This window comes from Balaenoptera borealis (assembly GCF_965194805.1).
Source record: "Balaenoptera borealis genome assembly, chromosome: 7".
NCBI classification, from domain to species: Eukaryota; Metazoa; Chordata; class Mammalia; order Artiodactyla; family Balaenopteridae; genus Balaenoptera; species Balaenoptera borealis.
This window is the reverse complement of record NC_138864.1, coordinates 106,909,296-106,928,197: the sequence shown is the minus strand read 5'-3', so window position 1 is coordinate 106,928,197 and position 18,902 is coordinate 106,909,296. Positions and strand designations below refer to the sequence as shown.

Sequence of the window (18,902 nt, the reverse complement as noted above, 5' to 3'; positions counted from 1 at the left end):
TAAAGAAATACAATTTGATATATGCAAATAGATTCCATTTTTATTCAAAATATTCACTGCCCCTCCATGGTGGAGGATTAGACATTCCTGTCCAGTTGATGTCAGGCTTGGGCATGTGACTTGCTTTAGACAATGAAATGTGAGGAAATGATACATTCCACCTCTGAACAGAAGCTTTCAGAGCAATGGTATGGTTCTACCAAGTCTCATTTTCCTCTATCACAAGGGCAGCGTCTCAGATAAGAGCTGCATCTCTAGCCTTGGTCCTGGAAGAGAGCCACATGACAGATACGCAGCATGAGCAAAAACTAATCTCTTGTTATTATAAGCCACTGAAATTGGGGAATTATTTGTTACCACAACATAATCTAGCCTAAACTGATTTATACAGTATATCATAGGAAGGACTCTGGCCTGGTTTTGATGACATGCTCTGCTTAAAACCCTTCAAGGACACTCATGTGCCTACTGGAGTCCAAATTCCAGCATACAGTAGTTATAAAGGTCCTTTCTGATATGGTCCTACTTGTCTCTCCAGCCTCATTTCCTGGGACTCCCCTTTATATTCCATATTCTAACCATACTGGCCTATTTTAAGATTTCTCAACACATAATGTTGGCCTTTAACTTCATGTATTTGTACATGCTGGTCTTCATAAAAAGAATGTTATTCTTCCTATCCCACCCCAATCAACCCAAAATGTCTATACTTCCTTCAAGAATCCACTTAAACAGAATTTCCTCTGTGGAGGCTCATATAAACCTGCCTCCATTAAACACAATTGGTTGCTCTTTCCTGCACCACAGGATTTTGAACATCCTCTAGCAGCCCTTACCTTGCTATTCTGTAAAAATTTACATTTATCTTTCCAACTTTTCTTGAAAGAAAAGACCTTGTCTTATTCATCTTTGGAGTCCAAGAATCTAATGCAGTGCTTGGCACATAATAGAGGATCAATATAAGTTTATGAAAAGTGCTAACATACAGTCTTTTTCCAGCAAAGTTGTATACAAAAAGATGAGACAGGCCCTTCTACCATGTTAAAAGATAATACAAAAAATCTAATCTATTCCACTCTTATTTTGCTTCCATTTTCTTTATCAAGAATAATCCTCCATATTGGAAAGAGCAGAACACATATAGTTAAGAGGAAACTGAAGCCTGAGATAGAAGAAAAGATAATAAAAGAGCATCTAGTAGCTTTTTAGTGTTCAAATCTCTATGACCAGATAAATTATAGCCTAAGACATTGAGATCTCCATGATATCTCACGGAAAATACAAGAGACACTAAAAGACTAGAAACAAGAAAATTCTATTGCAATTTTCTCAATTTCAAATGATAAACAAAAGACCAGATTCTAAAAACTACAGATTAAGAATTTAACAAGGTTTCTCACACCATATACAAAAATAAACTCAAAATGGATTAAAGATTTAAATATAAGACTTGAGGGACTTCCCTGGTGGTCCAATGGTTAAGACTCCACACTTCCAATGCAGGGGCCGCGGGTTCAATCCCTGGTCAGGGAACTAAGATCCCACATGCCATGCAGTGCAGCCAAAAAAATAAAATAAATATGACTTGAAACCATAAAACTTCTAGAAGAATACATAGGCAGTACACTCTTTGACATTGGTCTTAGCAATATTTTTTCGGATGTCTCTTCAGGCCAGGGAAACAAAAGCAAAAATAAACAAACGGGACTATATCAAACTAAAAAATTTTTGCACAGCAAAGGAAACTATCAACAAAACAAAAAGACCGCTTACTGAATGGGAGAAGATATTTGCAAGCAAAATATCTGATAAGGGGTTAATATCCAAAATACATAAAGAACTCATGCAAGTCAATATCAAAAACAAACAAACAACCCAATTAAAAAATGGGCAGAGGGACTTCCCTGGTGGCGCAGTGGTTAAGAATCCACCTGCCAATGCAAGGGACACGGGTTCGAGCCCTGGTCCGGGAAGATCCCACATGCCTTGGAGCAACTAAGCCTGTGCACCACAACTACTGAGCCTGTGCTCTAGAGCCCGCGAGCCACAACTACTCAGCCCGCACGCCACAACTACTGAAGCCCACGTGCCTAGAGTCCGTGCTCCGCAACAAGAGAAGCCACCGCAAAGAGAAGCCCGTGCACTGCAACAAAGTGTAGACCCAGCTCGCCACAACTAGAGAAAGCCCGCGCCCACCAAAGAAAACCCAACGTAGCCAAAAAATAGAGAAAGAAAGAAAGAAAAAAAAAAAAAAGGTCAGAGGACCTGAATGACATTTTTACAAAGAAGACATACAGATAGCTAACAGGAACATGAAAAGATGCTCAACATCACTAATCAGAAGGGAAATGCAAATCTAAACCACAATGAGATACCATCTTACACCTGTCAGAAGGCCAATATCAAAGACAATAAATAACAAGTGTTGGTGAGGATATAGAGAAAACAGAACCCTCATGCACTGCTGGTGGGAATGTAAATTGGTGCAACCACTATGGAAAACAGTATGGAGACTCCTCAAACATTTACAAATAAAACTACCATATGACCCAGCAATTCCATTGCTGGGTATTTATCCAAGGAAAACAAAACACTATTTCAAAAACATATATGCACCCCTATGTTCACTGCAACATTATTTACAATAGCCAAGATATGGGAGCAACCTAAGTGTCCAACAGATGAATGGATAAAGAAGATGTGGTATATACATGCAATGGAATATTTCTTATCCATAAAAAAGAATGAAATCTTCCCATTTGCAACAACATAGATGGACCTAGAAAGTATTATGCTAAGTGAAATAAGTCAGAGAACGACAAATACTGTATAATTTCACTTATATGTGAAGTCTAAAAAACAAAACAAACACACATAACTAAACAGGAACAGTCATACATACATAAAACAGATGGTTGCTAGAGGGCAGAAGGGGTGGGGAAAGGAGAGAAATAGGTGAGGCAGATTAAGAGACAGAAACTTTCAGTAACAAAATAGATGAGTCACGGGTATGAAATGTACAGTGTGGGGAATATAGTCATAATTATGTTATATCTTTGTATGATGATGACAGAGCAGACAGTAACTAAACTTGGTATGGCGATCATTTTGAAATGTATAAAAATATCAAGTCACCATGTTGTGTACCAAAAAATAACATAGTGTTGTGGGTCAATTATAATTCAAATACATACAAACAAACAAACTCATAGAAGAAGAGATCAGATTTGTACTTACCAGAGGAAAGGAGTGGAGAGAGGGGGAACTGGATGAAGGCAGGCAAAAGATACAAACTTCCAGTTACAAGATAAACAAGGACTAGGGATGTACAACTTGATAAAAATAATTAACATTGGCAAACATTATATATGAAAGTTGTCAAGAGATAAATCCTAAGAGTTCTCATCACAAGGAAAAAAAAATTTTTTCTATTTCTTTAATTTTGTATCCATATGAGTGCTGGATGTCCACTAAACTTATTGTGATAATCATTTCATGATGTATGTAAGCCGAATCATTATGCTGTACACCTTAAACTTATACAGTGCTGTATGTCAATTATATCCAAATAAAACTGGAAGAAAAAAAAAAGAAGAGTTTAACAAGGATTCCCAGCAATATTATATGTCAGCCTACGGCAAAATAGGGAAGGGGTAAAGAGAGCACCAGAAACCAGAATGGGTTCAATAAGAAAAAAATCATGCTAACCTCATTTAAAAACTACTAGACTGAGAGATCAGAGAAATAACATAGAGTAGGTCAAATACATCTCGTTGAAATCAAAACAAAGTTACTTATGTTCATCAGGTGACAGATTGAGAATAGGTTGATTATTAATCAATGGCTTGATATCAATCTGAATGGAAGGCTCTCATGTTGTCTCAGGGCTCTGTATTTGGCCTTACTTTAGTCAATGTTTATCAACACCTGGGAGATTTAAACAGTAGCTTATAAATTCTCCTAGTGATATAAACCTGGGAAGATTAGATGATACCATGAAAGTCGTAATCAAAAATCAAAAATATCTGAACAGATAGATAGAAACAATGGGGTGAAAATGCAAAATGAAATTTATCAAGGATAAATGTAAATGCATTTATCTAAACAAAAGTATGCTACTAGTAAGAAATCAATTTTAACATTAGCTGATAATTAGTGGAGAGTTTATTTGACGGTAAGCTCAAGATGAATCTTCAGTGTGAAAGTGTCAGCTTATAAACCTTACACAAATTCAGTTAATAAAATAACAGTATAGTGACCTGAACAGAGAAGAAAATCACTACAGGTCAGGTAACTTCCTGAGAATTATAATTTAGAATATGACCTCTTTCAAGTGATAACTGACCACATATAATAGATTCAGAAGAGGATAACCAGGATGGGGGTAATGGGGCTGGCAAACTAAATCATATGAAGAAAAGAACTAAGAGAATCAGGAATGATTTCCACAGAGATGAGATCTGAGGTAGGAAAAGTAAATCAGAACTGTTTCTGGGGGACTTTCCTGGCGGTCGAGTGGTTAAGAATCGGCCTTCCAATGCAGGGGATGCAGGTTCGATCCCTGGTTGGGGAACTAAGATCCCACATGCCATGGGGCAACTAAGCCTGCGTGCCACAACTCCTGAGCCCATGCGCCACAACTAGAAAGAAGCCCATGTGCGGCAACAAAAGATCCCGCATGCCGCAACAAAGATCCCACGTGCTGCAACTAAGACCCAACGCAGTCAAATTAATTAATTAATTTTTTAAAAAAGAACTGTTTCCAAGTTCTTTGAATGACTGCTATTTTGAATAGCAGGAATTATGTTTTATACATTTTGTACTTATTCCCCACCTTATTCCCCACGCACACAGTTCCAAACTTTGCATATAATAAATGCTCAGATATTTGAAGTTCAAAAATCAACTCACCTGTTGATGGCTAAACCAACAAAGACAGTTGTCACACAGGAGTATCTGATGTGATCTCAACGACAGCTCAACAAAAGGATAAGGCTAGAGGAAAAAAACTTAAAAACCAAAGTAAAAAGCCTTAACTGAAGCAAGCTGCATAGGATAGCTGAGGCACATTACCCTGAAAATTAGAACTTCTGTCTTCTATTAGGTGATATTCTTGACCATACCACTAGTTATATTTCAGTTCCTCTTGTAAATATTTCCCTACAATAGAGAGTCATTTTTTCACTCTTCCTTTACAGAGAGAAAACTGAGGCTGACAGAAGCTATTTGCTTGGCACCAAACCACATGACAAGGGTTAAACTTGAATCAGAACTCTAAGCTTTTTACCCACAACCTCCTTGTTAAAACCACTGGACTCATTAGGTATGTAGTAAACAAGTACAGTACTTAGCAACTCAACCTCGATTTGGTAATACTTTGGTTTCTCTTTTATTACTCCCTCCAGTCATCCAATCTCTAAATCCACAGAGTAACCCCACATTAAAACTATAAAAGATATAGAAATTTTTATTTCTTAAAGATTAAATGCTAAAACAAAAAACTGAGATTTGAAACCAAAGATTTGTCTCTTTCATGCTGCTTAAGGAGTAGCCATGGCACCATCGGTTCTACCACAAGCAAATCTTGGCCAACAGGGTATGCTAGGCACACACCACACTGTTTTTCTGGAAACCTAAGTGGCTTCCTTTGTGCACCGAAGAGCTGCAGCAACATTAGTGCCAGAAGACAGTGTGAAAACCTTTAACTTTAGTAGAGGAAAAAGAGGTGTTCATGTATATGAAGAAGATAAGCACATGAGAGATCAATTTTGTTTTATATACATATTAAAACATGGTGTTAACTTCTCAAAAAACTAAAAGAAGGCTGGAGTGGCACAAGACTTGGTGGTGTCCAAGGAGGAGTTACACCAGGTTCTTAAAATAGCAAACTGCTAGTCATTTCTAGTAGTAAAATCTCTAAAGGATTGCCCTTACAAGTGCCCAGGCTTTCTACTTCCTTCCCAAGGAGACTCATTTACATTATAATGGTTGCCAAGGTTACCTTAATTCCATCAAACTCCTTTCTCCAATTGCTAATCTGGAGCTCCGGCCTGGGTGGTATACTGGATGGTACACATTAACCAAAAAACCTCAACTGAGGCCAACTCAAAACTCAGGCTACTCAAAAGTTCATAACCCACAAAAGGAGAGTTCTAACGACAAAAACTGCCAAAAGGTAGGGCTCTTTGTTTCCTGTACTTATTCTACCCAAGATCTTACTGCTACCTCAGGGAACTCTGTAGGAGTCAATATTTCTACCTGCCCTAACCAGAGATTCTTGTAGGAAAAGCAAGACAAATAACATAAATTTAATAAAGAGTAATGGATCAATAAAGTGATTCCTTTATTACCAGTATTTTCCCCCTTACTTTAATCAAATAAAGGCCATTATCTAAAAAGACATTGAAAATTCTCTCATATGACTCATCACTATTATCTTTTAATATAGTGCTGGCTACACAAGTAGTACCTAAACCAGACATAAATAATGAGGCTACTATATTCTGTATTAAAGCAACAACCAAACAGAACATATAGTAACAGAAAAAGCGAAGAAAGAGGTGAAGACCAAAAAAAAGAGCAAGATTTCAGAACCACGAACTCGAAATATTCACTTTAAGTACAGTTAAATTAACAAAAAAAATATGGTCCAATGATAATTTGTTATGAGAAGTATTACTCCCAAAGATAGCAACAATGAAAGACACAGGGATAGTGGTCTGTAGATATCCTCCTAGTCAGCCATCAGATGCTTCAAAGATCACCCACAGGAGAAATGAAGTTCCACATTTACATATTTTTATTGTTTATTCTTTTATCCCCATTCTCATCATCCCCTCGACTTAGGCAATCATTGCAATGTACTTAATATGTTTAGATGTTTTCTTACAAACTGCATAATGTGTTTTACTTACGTACCTTTTTAAAATTTATATAAATGCTATTGTTACATATCTCAGTCTGTTTCTTTCTGTTTTTAATCAGCACTACATTTTTAAGGTCCATCATGTTGGGCTTCCCTGGTGGCACAGTGGTTAAGAATCAGCCTGCTAGTGCAGGGGATGTGGGTTCGAGCCCTGGTCTGGGAAGATCCCACATGCCACGGAGCAACTGGGCCCTTGCGCCACAACTACTGAGCCTGCGCTCAAGAGCCCGCAAGCCACAACTACTGAGCACGCATGCCACAACTACTGAAGCCCGCACACCTACAGCCCGTGCTCCACAACAAAAGAAGCCACTGCAATGAGAAGCCCATGCACCACAACAAAGAGTAGCCCCCGCTCGCCGCAACTAGAGAAAGCCCGCATGCAGCAATGAAGACCCAACGCAGCCAAAAATAAATAAAATAAAGAAATTTATTAAAAAAAAAAAAAGGGGCTTCCCTGGTGGCGCAGTGGTTGAGAATCTGCCTGCCAAGGCAGGGGACACGGGTTCGAGCCCTGGTCTGGGAAGATCCCACATGCCGCGGAGCAACTGGGCCCGTGAGCCACAACTACTGAGCCTGCGCGTCTGGAGCCTGTGCTCCGCAACAGGAGAGGCCGCGATAGTGAGAGGCACGCGCACCGCGATGAAGAGTGGCCCCCACTTGCCACAACTAGACAAAGCCCTCGCACAGAAGCGAAGACCCAACACAGTCAAAAATAAATAAATAAATAAATTTAAAAAATAATCTGTTTGTACTTTAAAAAAAAGAAAAAAAAAAAAAGACCATTAAAAAAAAAAAAAAGATCCATCATGTTGTCATGTGCACATCTAGTTCAGTGCTTCAGACTGCTAGATAGTACCCTGTGGTATAAATCTATCACAATTTACTCAACATTAGGAAAAGAGTATGAACAACAAGATTGTTTTCCATGGGCACAAATAACAATGTAATGAACAACCAACCATTTATAGACCTGTGTGAGAATTTCTTCCAGATATATACCTAGGAAAAGAACTGCTGTATCACAGGGTATGCAAAATGCATAATCTGATTAAGTACTACCTTCCAAAATGGTTAGACCAGTCTAACCATTCCACCAACAAGGAACTAGGGTAACTGAGCAGCCACTAACCAGGCACTGGACTAGGCACTCCAGATCCTTTTTCTCCTATAAACCTCATCCTCTTCAGCTAGTCTTTGCTCCTTTGCTTTTCCTATCAGCTGTCACCACATCAAAACTATGAAGGTAAGGATTTCCTCCCTTACTCCTCCCTGACCATCAAGTTCCCTATTCTATTCCAACGATGCCTTGGGCTCCCAAGCCCTCCACTAACCATGAAACTTATGAAAACAAAATCAAACAGCAAATGTTATTTTAACAAGGTTTAATTCTCAAAAAGTCATTAATTGAGGTTTACCCGTTACACAGAACACTAAGAAATTCCTTTCGTATACATTTCAGAGCCGTTCCTATTTTTCTCTGAGGATTCTTTCTATAGTCCATCTTCTTTCTCCTTTTTGGGAAGCCTTGGAGGAATAACTCCATTTATTTGGAATTCTTCATCCATAAAATAAGGGGAGCTGGATTGCAATCAGTGTTTTCAATCTATTCTCTGGAACTCTGAGGACTCAAGAGGATCATGTCAAGACAAAAGCAGGTTACCTACGCCTCTTCAATTAGAACAGCAATATAAAAATTTTTTTAATTTATAAATTTTGTTTTCTATAATTTTTGTTTTCTGTAAAACAAAATTTATAGATTAAAAAATTTATAGATTAAAAGGTTCAGTCTGGAAAATTGGTTCAATAAGAAAAGATTTATTCACACGTAACTAGTTGGGAGTATTAACTGGTATAACCTCTACTGCATTTGGCAATACTCACAAAATAAAAAACACACACATACCTTTTGAATCAGAAATTTCACTTGTAAGAATTTATTCTATAGACATTCACATATGTGTTCAACACCTATATACAAATATATTCATTATAGCTTTGTTTGTGAAGGCAAAATATATTGAAAACAACTCTTGAAGGACACATAAAAAACTAAACATTCAGGTTGCCTCTAAAAAGGGCAATCAAGTGGCTAGAGGACAAGAGCTTTATTTGTGCAATATAATCTTTTTATATCTTTTGAATTTTATACCATTACATATGTAATCTATTAAAAATTTTATTTATCACTTTAAAAACCTACATTATCTTCTAAAGTTTCTTCTAGCCTTCACATTCTGATTTTAACATACTGACTTCCAATCAAATAGTATTTCTTTCAAGTGTTCAGGAAAAGAAAGCAGCTGAAGGGTAACAAGAAGCCAGCTTTCATTCGGCCACATGGTGTGTCTATACAGGGTGATAGTATTAAAGTTAGTCTTGGCACTGCCACCTCCTTTAGGATGAACTGTCTTCTAACTGGATCTCACCTTAGTTTTTATCCATATCAACTTCCCTTGTGTTGATCAAGCGAGGTCTATCAAATGAATTGCCTCTTCCCTAAGAACTGCTAGAAAGAAAATATATCCTCCATACAAATAACAGATAACAGTGTGGATGAAGCTCAAAATGTATTTACTTTTTTTTTTTGGCCTCGAGGCTTGCAGGATCTTAGTTCCCTGACCAGGGACTGAACCCAAGCCCTCGGGCAGTGAAGGCGCTGTCCTAACCACTGGACGGCCAGGAAATCCACCCCAAGTGTATTTACTTTTAATTACTTTTGAACCTCCCTGTTCAATAGATAGCCATTAGCCATATGGGGCTAGTGGACACTTGAAATGTGGCTAGCCCAAATTCAAATGTGCTGTCAATACATAATACACACCAGATTTCAGACTTAGTACTAAAAAAAAGTAAAATATCTCAAGTTTTATATGGATTACATGTTGAAATTGTAACATTTTATATTTATAGGATTAAATACAATATATTATTGAAAATTACTTTTACTTGTTTCTTTTTACTTTCTTTAATGTGGCTACCAGAAAATTTAATTCTACTCTACTTTCTGATTAATTCAGAAACCCTTCTACACTTCGGATTAATTCACTTGCTCACATTCCACAAAAAAAAGTATTCCAAAATGTCACCATTTTAGTTAAACTTCTGAGCCCTTTTCCTTTTCCACTCCTCAGCCTGTCACCTAGCCTCAGAGAAAATAGAAGGGTAGTTATAATGTTGCCTTTAGGTTTATTTATAAAATTGTATCTTCTTTGAAATAAAGTTTGCAGATAACATTGTTCTGGCCAGGTTAAATAAAAAGTGACCCACAACTTAATGAAAACTGATGGTTTTACAGCAGTATGTATGGTACAAGAAAGAGACCCAGATGGAAAATTAAGACACCTGGGCTCTAGTTTCAATAAAATTGCTCTTTCTTTTAAAAATATTAACAATGTACCAATCAAGTACAAAATAATCCAATGTAAAATATCTAGTTTTTAATCATAGCGTTTAGAAAAAAATAGTAATAGTTTCCTAAAATTAACATGTTATATTAAGAAGTCACTTAGTTTATTTTAAACTCTCAGTATCAAGTAAAATTATGGATTTAACTGGATTAAAAGGTATAAAGAGCTATATAAAGGTAAAATTGTTACTGTCGGATAATAATGTAATTTTGCCAATACTTCTTCTTCTTCCTGTCCATTTAATAGTGCTTTGTACCCAAGGTTCTCTCATTAGCCATCTTTTCCTCCCTACAATCCTTCTAAATATAGCTACCATTATGATAAGGACTTTATGACAACTTCCAAAGCTATATCTTGACTCCCACCCATTTCCACTCTGAACTCAGTTCTTGCTATCTACAAGACATTTTCATTTAGATGTTACAAACACAAGGTAAATATTTCAAACAAAAGGTAAAAAGCTGAACTTAAGTTCTTATTCTGTATTGCTTTAACCAAGCACTCACATGTTAGTCAAATAAGCATTTGGTTAAAGTATTATAGAATAAAAACTCAAGTTCACTTTTTTACATTGTGTTTGAATTGACTAAATCATATTATTTAAGCAGAAAAGATACGACTATAAACTAAGTTTGTTTCCTGTTTTTCTAATTCTGACTTTTTACCCCTTTGAAAATTCATGAAACATAAAGACCTAAACAAGCATGTTTTGAAACACATTCTAATCTCTGCTCAAGAATATATCTTTATTATCTTATAACTCTAGAATTATATTTTCAGATATAGAAACTGAGATTCTGCCCTGGCAAAATGCAGTGTTTGTTTTTTGCATTTATAGCTGTCTGCTCTGGAGCCTTGGACAAGCACTAAGTAGAGTGCTTAATAGCATTTAACAAACATTTATTTTATTTTATTTTATTCGGCCTTCCCATTAGTAAACTATAATTGCTTACCACAGTGCTATTATAAGAACTAATTCATATTTATAAGTGCTCTAAAGAGAGTATTCTTTGATACTCTGCTACATCTTGGCAAGGACCCAAACTTCCTAGGGTGCCCTTCCTTTTCTTCCCAAGACTGAGACTGAGGCTTCAGGAGTCTAACTGTGAGTCCCAAAATATCCATCACCTTTGCTTCCTTTAAGCCAACAGCCCTCCTGCTTGAGTCTCTCAGCCTTCAAGTGGAAATACATATCTACCATGATCTCTGTTAAGGAACAGTTTTGGAGAAAAAGAGTAGATAAAACTAAGATCTACAAAGTAGGTTTTAAGTCAAAGGAGTCTTAACTGGTTTAACATGATGCTCTTGAATAAAACCAGTGTTGCTTTAGAATTGTCAAGTATCATCATGTCAATATATACTACACACTGTTTTTGTTACTGTCTAGCCAGAGAGCCTGAAAATCCTTGGGCTCTTCCCAAAGGCTTAATTGTCACTGCCATCTGTCAGAAAATCTAACCAAGAATATTACATACAAAAGCTGAAAAATTAATACTGAAGTTTTCATGTGTGTGACTGCATCAGGGGTTAAATTCATTCAAGGGACACAGGTAATAAACTGGTAAGCATGTTATAAATCAGTAGTCCATGACTGGGGCTCAGCTCTATAATCACAAACATTTATTAAGCACCTATTATATGTGAGCATTAAATTGTGAAAAATCCACCAATAGCAAGACAAATACCAATGAACAAAAAGTAGATCAGCTAACCAAACAGAAGAGATTAAAAGATACTACTACCCCACGGTAAGGAAAAAAAATCTCAATGATTTCTTTTTTTTTTTTAATAAATTTATTTATTTTTGGCTGCGTTGGGTCTTTGTTGCTGTGTGCGGGCTTTCTCTAGTTGCGGCGAATGGGGGTTACTCTTTGCTGTGGTATGAGGGCTTCTCACTGCGGTGACTTCTCTTGTTGCGGAGTCTGGAGTCCGGGCTCCAGGGCGCATGGGCTCTAGTAGCTGTGGCATGAGGGCTCAGTAGTGTGGCTCGTGGGCTCTAGAGCGCAGGCTCAGTAGTTGTGGCGCACGGGCTTAGTTGCTCCGCGGCATGTGGGATCTTCCCAGATCAGGGTTCGAACCCATGTCCCCTGCACTGGCAGGCGGATTCTTAACCACTGTGCCACCAGGGAAGCCCTCAGTGATTTCTGGGATAGGCAAAAGATCCTAAAGACCATAAAATGTATAAGCCACTATGATAACTCAGAAGACAGTGGCAGAAAAAGAATTTAGGATTAGCTGGATTAATGGATATATTCAAACTGGAAATAATTATTTTTGGGTATTATCATTATCAAGCTATGTGAGTTATCATCATTATTGATGGGATTCAGAACATGTTACCTCAAAATAAGGCACCTTGGCATATTGAATATTTAAGGCCTTGCTAACTTTCCCCTAGTTTACTACCCTTAGCTCATACCCTTTTGTCTTATCACATTTTGCTACGACTTTCCATTCTTCATCAAAACTAGTATTAAAACATTCAGGTTTAACCAAGTCAACTACAAATTGGCACTTGCCATTGGCACTTGCCATCTACCTCTACAAGGATTTAAATCACGTGCTGCTGCAGCTGCTGACTTTCAACACCCCCTGAAAAGAGCTCAGGGTGGACAGCATAAATGAGGTACTCTGTGCTCTGGGAAAAACTGGCAGAACAGGTCTTCAGATAGTTAGATATTTTCGGGAGCCGATTTTATGAGCCCAATTCTTGTATCTCCTCGTATCTAGAAAAACACGAAAATCCTTCATGGTGACGTCTACTCCTCGTGACTAGCAGTAACCTTCACGAGACTAGCAGAAACCTTCTGCAAAAAATGTGTGCTTGATTGCATGTACTCCCCCTGCACCAAAATCACATATATACTGACCTTCCCCCCTACCTCTTTGGAGCAGTTTCTCAGAGCTGAGATGCTGTCTCCTGGGCTATAGTCCTCATTTTACCCCATATAAAACTTAACTCACAACTCTCAAGTTATGCATTTGTTTTTAAGTCGGCAACCATTTCTTTGGGTTTTCATTTCCTAATGAAGGCTCTCATCTCAGGTAAAACATATTAGGGACTTCCCTGGTGGTCCAGTGGTTAAGACTCCATGCTTCCTTTGCACTGGGCACAGGTTTGATCCCTGAGTTCGATCCCTGGTCAGGGAACTAAGATCCCACATGCCGCAGGGCATGGCCAAAAAAACAAAACAAAAAACATATTAAGTAACTTCATATGCTTTTCTCTTGTTAATCTGTCTTTAATCAGTGTAATTTATGCAGCCACAGCCAAAGAGCCAAGGAGGGTAGTAGAAATAAAAACTTTTCCTCCCCCACAGTTTTGGTGATCATGAAGGGACAGCCAGGACACCCCACTCACCACAGAGGATATAGCTAAAAACCTGGGACAACTGACAAAAGCCAGTGAAAGGTAAGAATTCTTGCAGTTGAGAGAACGTAAACTCCTCCTTGTCAGATTAGCAGGAGGAAAACATTTCTAAGAATTAATTCTTCAGACTGTGACTCTTGTGAATTGGGTTTTGCATACCCATTGGTTACTGATCCCAGAAACAGTCATTGTTTTCCTGTATCTCTGTCTTTTGTGTCCTTTGTCATAAGGAGGTTCTTTATACCACCTGCAAATATAACAGGTCTTTACTTTCTTAGGCTATCTTGGGGGGGTTGGGGAGAAGGGGTCTGCATCTTTTGCACCCTCTTTGGGGATGCCTCTTAAATCCATAGTTAAGATATAAAAAGGCTTTATTGGCTTTAAATCACATTGAAATAGGTATACTATTAACAATTTGGATTTTTATATCTAAAAGGATTTTTAAAGAGCATTCATCCTAAACAAATGCCCTTTTGGTACCTATGGGAAGATCAGACTTTTTAAAAAAAAGAAGGAAAAAAAGAAGAAAATACACAAGAGAATGCCTTGGGGCTGGTCTGAAGGGAAATAAAAAAATTCCTTTAACAAGATTAGGAGGAAAGGTTAACATAAATCTTGGTCTTAACATAAATCTTAACATAATCCTGGTCTTAACATAAATCTCAAGACCAGGCTTGAGATTTACGTTAACACTGATAGCCAGGAAACTGTTTTGGCAAAGGCCTAGAAAATGTACAGGCCTTGCCATGCTAAGCCCCTTGCAAATATATTTTGGACTCCTACTGCAAAGAATTCATTAACTTTTTAAAAAAAGAGAGGAAGAAACAAATAATGATTACCCCAGAATTCTGACAATAAGCAAATATGCCCCTGAAATCCTTCTTAGAGAAAATTTACTTGTTTTCACAGAATCCCTTACCCAAAATTTAGTCCACAGCCTCCATAAGATTATTTATCAAGGATGAAGGAAAATCCTAAAAGTCTTCTCCACAAATATTTATTAAAAAAAAAAAAAAAGCTTTAGCAATCATTAAGCAGGTAACCTAACTTGTTCCATCTTCCAGAAACATACTTGGATTAGAAAAAATAATAAAGATGAGAGTCAACTCTTAAATAAATGAGTGAATTGTGTGTATATGTATTTATACTTAACTCATGGCTAATTAGAATGAAAGTTATAAGGTCTCTGTTTACATCTGTCTGTAAGTTTTTACATGTTTACATGTGTGTAATGTATACATATTTTTCTACCTCTAGATGGTATTACCAATTTATAAAATCCAAAGGAGTTCTATTCAAACTGGCCTAGAGATAAATGAGTGCTTCTATAAATTAAGTATTCTAAAACTCTCAAAAATATAGGAAGTAATCCAAATGCTCTTTTCAAATTAATGTGATCTGGGACAATCTTTGCTTAAAAAAAAAAAAGGCTAATTTAAAATTTGGAGTTTAATAAAAACATGTATATTTTCAGAGTTGTCAGTATTAAAATACAGATAGATACACAATTTTTCCTACCCAGGAAAAAGCTTACTAGTCAAGAAGCTAATACTATCCCTACTAGATGTTTAGGGTTATAAAACTATAAATCCTACCTAAAAGCAAAATGTACAATAAAAGTGAATTTTTAAAATTAATTAATTTATTTATTTTGGCTGTGCCGGGTCTTAGTTGCGGCATGCGGGATCTTTGTTGAGACAGGCATGTGGGATCTAGTTCCCTGACTAGGGTTCGGACCCGGGTGCCCTGCATTGGGAGCGTGGAGTCTTACCCACTGGACCACCAGGGAAGTCCCAAAGTGAATTTCTTGATGTATGTCAAGCATGGCAGAAATAAAAAAGCCATGTTTTACTTTTCAGATTCCTTGCTTTTGTTTTTTTGTTGTTGTTTTGTTTTGTTTTGTTTTATGGCCACGTCACAAGGCTTGTGGGATTTTAGTTCCCTGACCAGGGATTGAACCCAGGTCCTCAGCAGTGAGAGCGTGTAGTCCTAACCGTTGGACTGCCAGGGAATTCCCCTTGCTTCTGTGATTTTCTTTTGATATTTGCCTGATTCATCAAGAAGAAAAAAACAACTTACAATGATGGCTAGCTTTTCATGAAATTATGTTTAAAAAATTCATAATTTTTAAATTATTGTTAAAATAAGTAAGGATAATTGTTAAAAACAAGTACATAGGACTTCCCTGGTGGCGCAGTGGTTAAGAATCCACCTGCCAATGCAGGGGACATGGGTTCGAGCCCTGGTCCGGGAAGATCCCATATGCCGCGGAGCAACTAAGCCCATGCACCACAACCACTGAGCCTGCGCTCTAGAACTCGCGAGCCACAACTAATGAGCCCAAGTGCTACAAATACTGAAGCCCATGCGCCTAGAGCCTGTGCTCCGCAACAAGAGAAGCCACTGCAATGAGGCCCGCGCACCACAACGAAGAGTAGCCCCCACTCCTCGCAAACTAGAGAAAGCCTGCGCGCAGCAATGAAGACCACACGTGGCCATAAATAAATAAATTTATAAAAATTTAAAAAATAAAAATAAAAACGAGTAAATTAGATAAATCTAAGTGGGATAAAAATTTATAAAGGAACCTTTTAACACTAAATATGTTTTATAATATGTTTACTTAAAAACAGTTTCCAAAATCTTTTTGGTAACTTGAAACCTTAAAGCTATATATACTAAGTTAAATGACAGATATTCATTGAATATTTAGGTCCAGCTCCGAATAAGGTAAAATGCTGAAATATTAATTGCTAAATACAAGTTAATCATCTACTTCTGGCTTAATTTTTACAGAAAGATAAAAAAATATTTGGTTCTGTTAGTAAACGTGTCCTTTATCACACTGAAAAACTGTACTATGAGGAAACAGAATACACCTATAAAAAATGTGAGATATGGTATATTAATAAAATTTGCTAACCTGCTATAGAATGCTGGTATGTGAGTCAATTCATTATCTACTTCCTAGTTTTCTCAGTAAAAGAAAGGTTACTAATGGTTAAAAATTATAATGAATATACGTAAATGAAACTACTAGGAATAATGAGTTAAAAAAACTCTATGCAAAATATGCAAGAAAAGTAAGATGTGTTTTTAAATTTTTTTTTAAATCTTATTTATTTTTGGCTGTGCGCAGGCCTTCTCTAGCTACGGTGCTCGGGCTTCTCATTGCGGTGGCTTCTCCCGCTGTGGAGCACAGGCTCCAGGGCACACGGGCATCAGTAGTTGTGACTCGCAGGCTCTAGAGTGTAGGCTCGGTAGTTGTGGTGCACAGGCTGTTACTCCATGGCATGTGGGATCTTCCCCAACCAGGGATTGAACCTGGGTCCTCTGCATTGGCAGGCAGATTCTTAACCACTGCACCACCAGGTAAGTCCAAGATGTGTTTTTGATAAGGAAAAGTATGAGGTTTGAAGGATGTGTTTTTGCTAGGGGAAAAGAGAGTTTTGTCTTAAACTAGAATGACTGATTGTTCCAGAATAAGAAAGATGAACTAAAAAACTAAATGAACATTTTAAAATGTGTAGAACGTTTGTGGAAAAGGAATTTTATGTGTGCTCAAACTGCTAAGATTGAAAGGACTTATTTACAAGTTAAAAATAAAAGATGAGCCTTAATATCAAAAGTATACTAATGCAAAACTAGAATGACAAAGTTTTAGTGGATTACTGTCTGCTCTTATTAAGAAACTGTAAGGTTTTTCTTTTTTTCTTTTTTTTTTAATTAATTAATTAATTTATTTTTGGCTGTGTTGGATCTTTGTTGCTGTGCGTGGGCTCTCTCTAGTTGCGGCGAGCCGGGCTACTCTTCGTTGCAGTGGCAGGCTTCTCATTGTGGTGGCTTCTCTTGTTGCGGAGCACGGGCTCTAGGCACGTGGGCTTCAGTAGTTGTGGTTCACGGGCTTAGTTGCTCCGTGGCATGTGGGATCTTCCCAGACCAGGGCTTGAACCCATGTCTCCTGCATTGGCAGGCGGATTCTTAACCACTGCACCACCAGGGAAGTCCAAGAAACTGTAAGGTTTTTCTTTACCTTTAAGTAATCTGCCTAAGAAACAAAGATTTTATATCTTATCAAAATAATGTCCTGTATTTCATATTCTCTTTATCATGTCTTTGATTACTCAAAAAAAAAAGTCTTCGCAGTACTGAATGAGCTAAAATTTTTTCTTTTCTTTTTTTCTTTTACAGCTATATTACTTCCTATATTTGCCTTTAAAATTTTTTATTATCACTTTGGTTAAATGGATAACTAAGTATTGTATCATAGTGACCTCGGACCCTATATAATCAAATATTCAAACCTTTTGAGATTTTTGACAAACTTCCTAAAATCAAATTCTAAATGAAGTCTTTTTAATCTCAAACTAGAGAGTCCCAAAGGCTCCTCGAAAATCAAAGGATTTGTTCTTTTACTTTGTAAAAAGAAATGTTAAAAAATAATAATAATTTCATTTATTTGATATATTATGTTGCATGGAAAATGCTGTCAAATAAAAAGGGATGCTTAAGCTTACCTACGTTATATTTTTTATAGGTAAATGTTAATAATATAGGTATTCCAGAAATTGCATGAAGTTCATAGAAATCTGTCAGTATCTTCATTGTCTTATTATTATGCCAAAATGTTGTATGCCATAGAAATATCCAGATTTCCTTATCAAATGAACTTTCATCAAATCTTTAACCTCAATGATTTTAAATTTTTTGTTATGCACAGAGAGTTTTTGTTTTACTCAGATTCTTCTCTGAAAATGTTTGAAACTGCTAATCCAAGATCAAGCAAAACACAAATTAATCACATGGGACTGAACGAACTGATAAAGAAGGATTTTGACTTTTTATGGCCTTCTTGTTTGAAATTTTGCTGGCTCTTTAATGTTCTACTTTCCAGATATAAGGAACTCCTTTCCCTTTTCTCTTAAACTATCTATAACTTACAGCAATCTAATAGATTATACCTTGGTAAACTAAAATGTAACATTTATATTTTCTCCTACCTGATTCCTCAGGTAGGAGAATATATAAATTTTTTTTTGGAACACTTTTAAGTGTTCTTATTTTCATGGCAACATAGTTATTTTAATAAGTTAAATAAGAATCTGTTCTCCTTGAAACAGGCCACAAGATGCATAACATCAGATACAATTAGACAGCTTCATGAAACTAAGGCTGACTTTATGGCGCCAATGCTTAC

General features: G+C 36.9%; 1 protein-coding gene across 2 annotated transcripts in view; it reads right to left on the bottom strand.

Moving 5' to 3' along the window:
- Positions 1 to 18,902, bottom strand: part of AHCYL2 (adenosylhomocysteinase like 2) — a 174,522-nt gene that overhangs the window by 135,915 nt on the left and 19,705 nt on the right. The window lies entirely within an intron of this gene.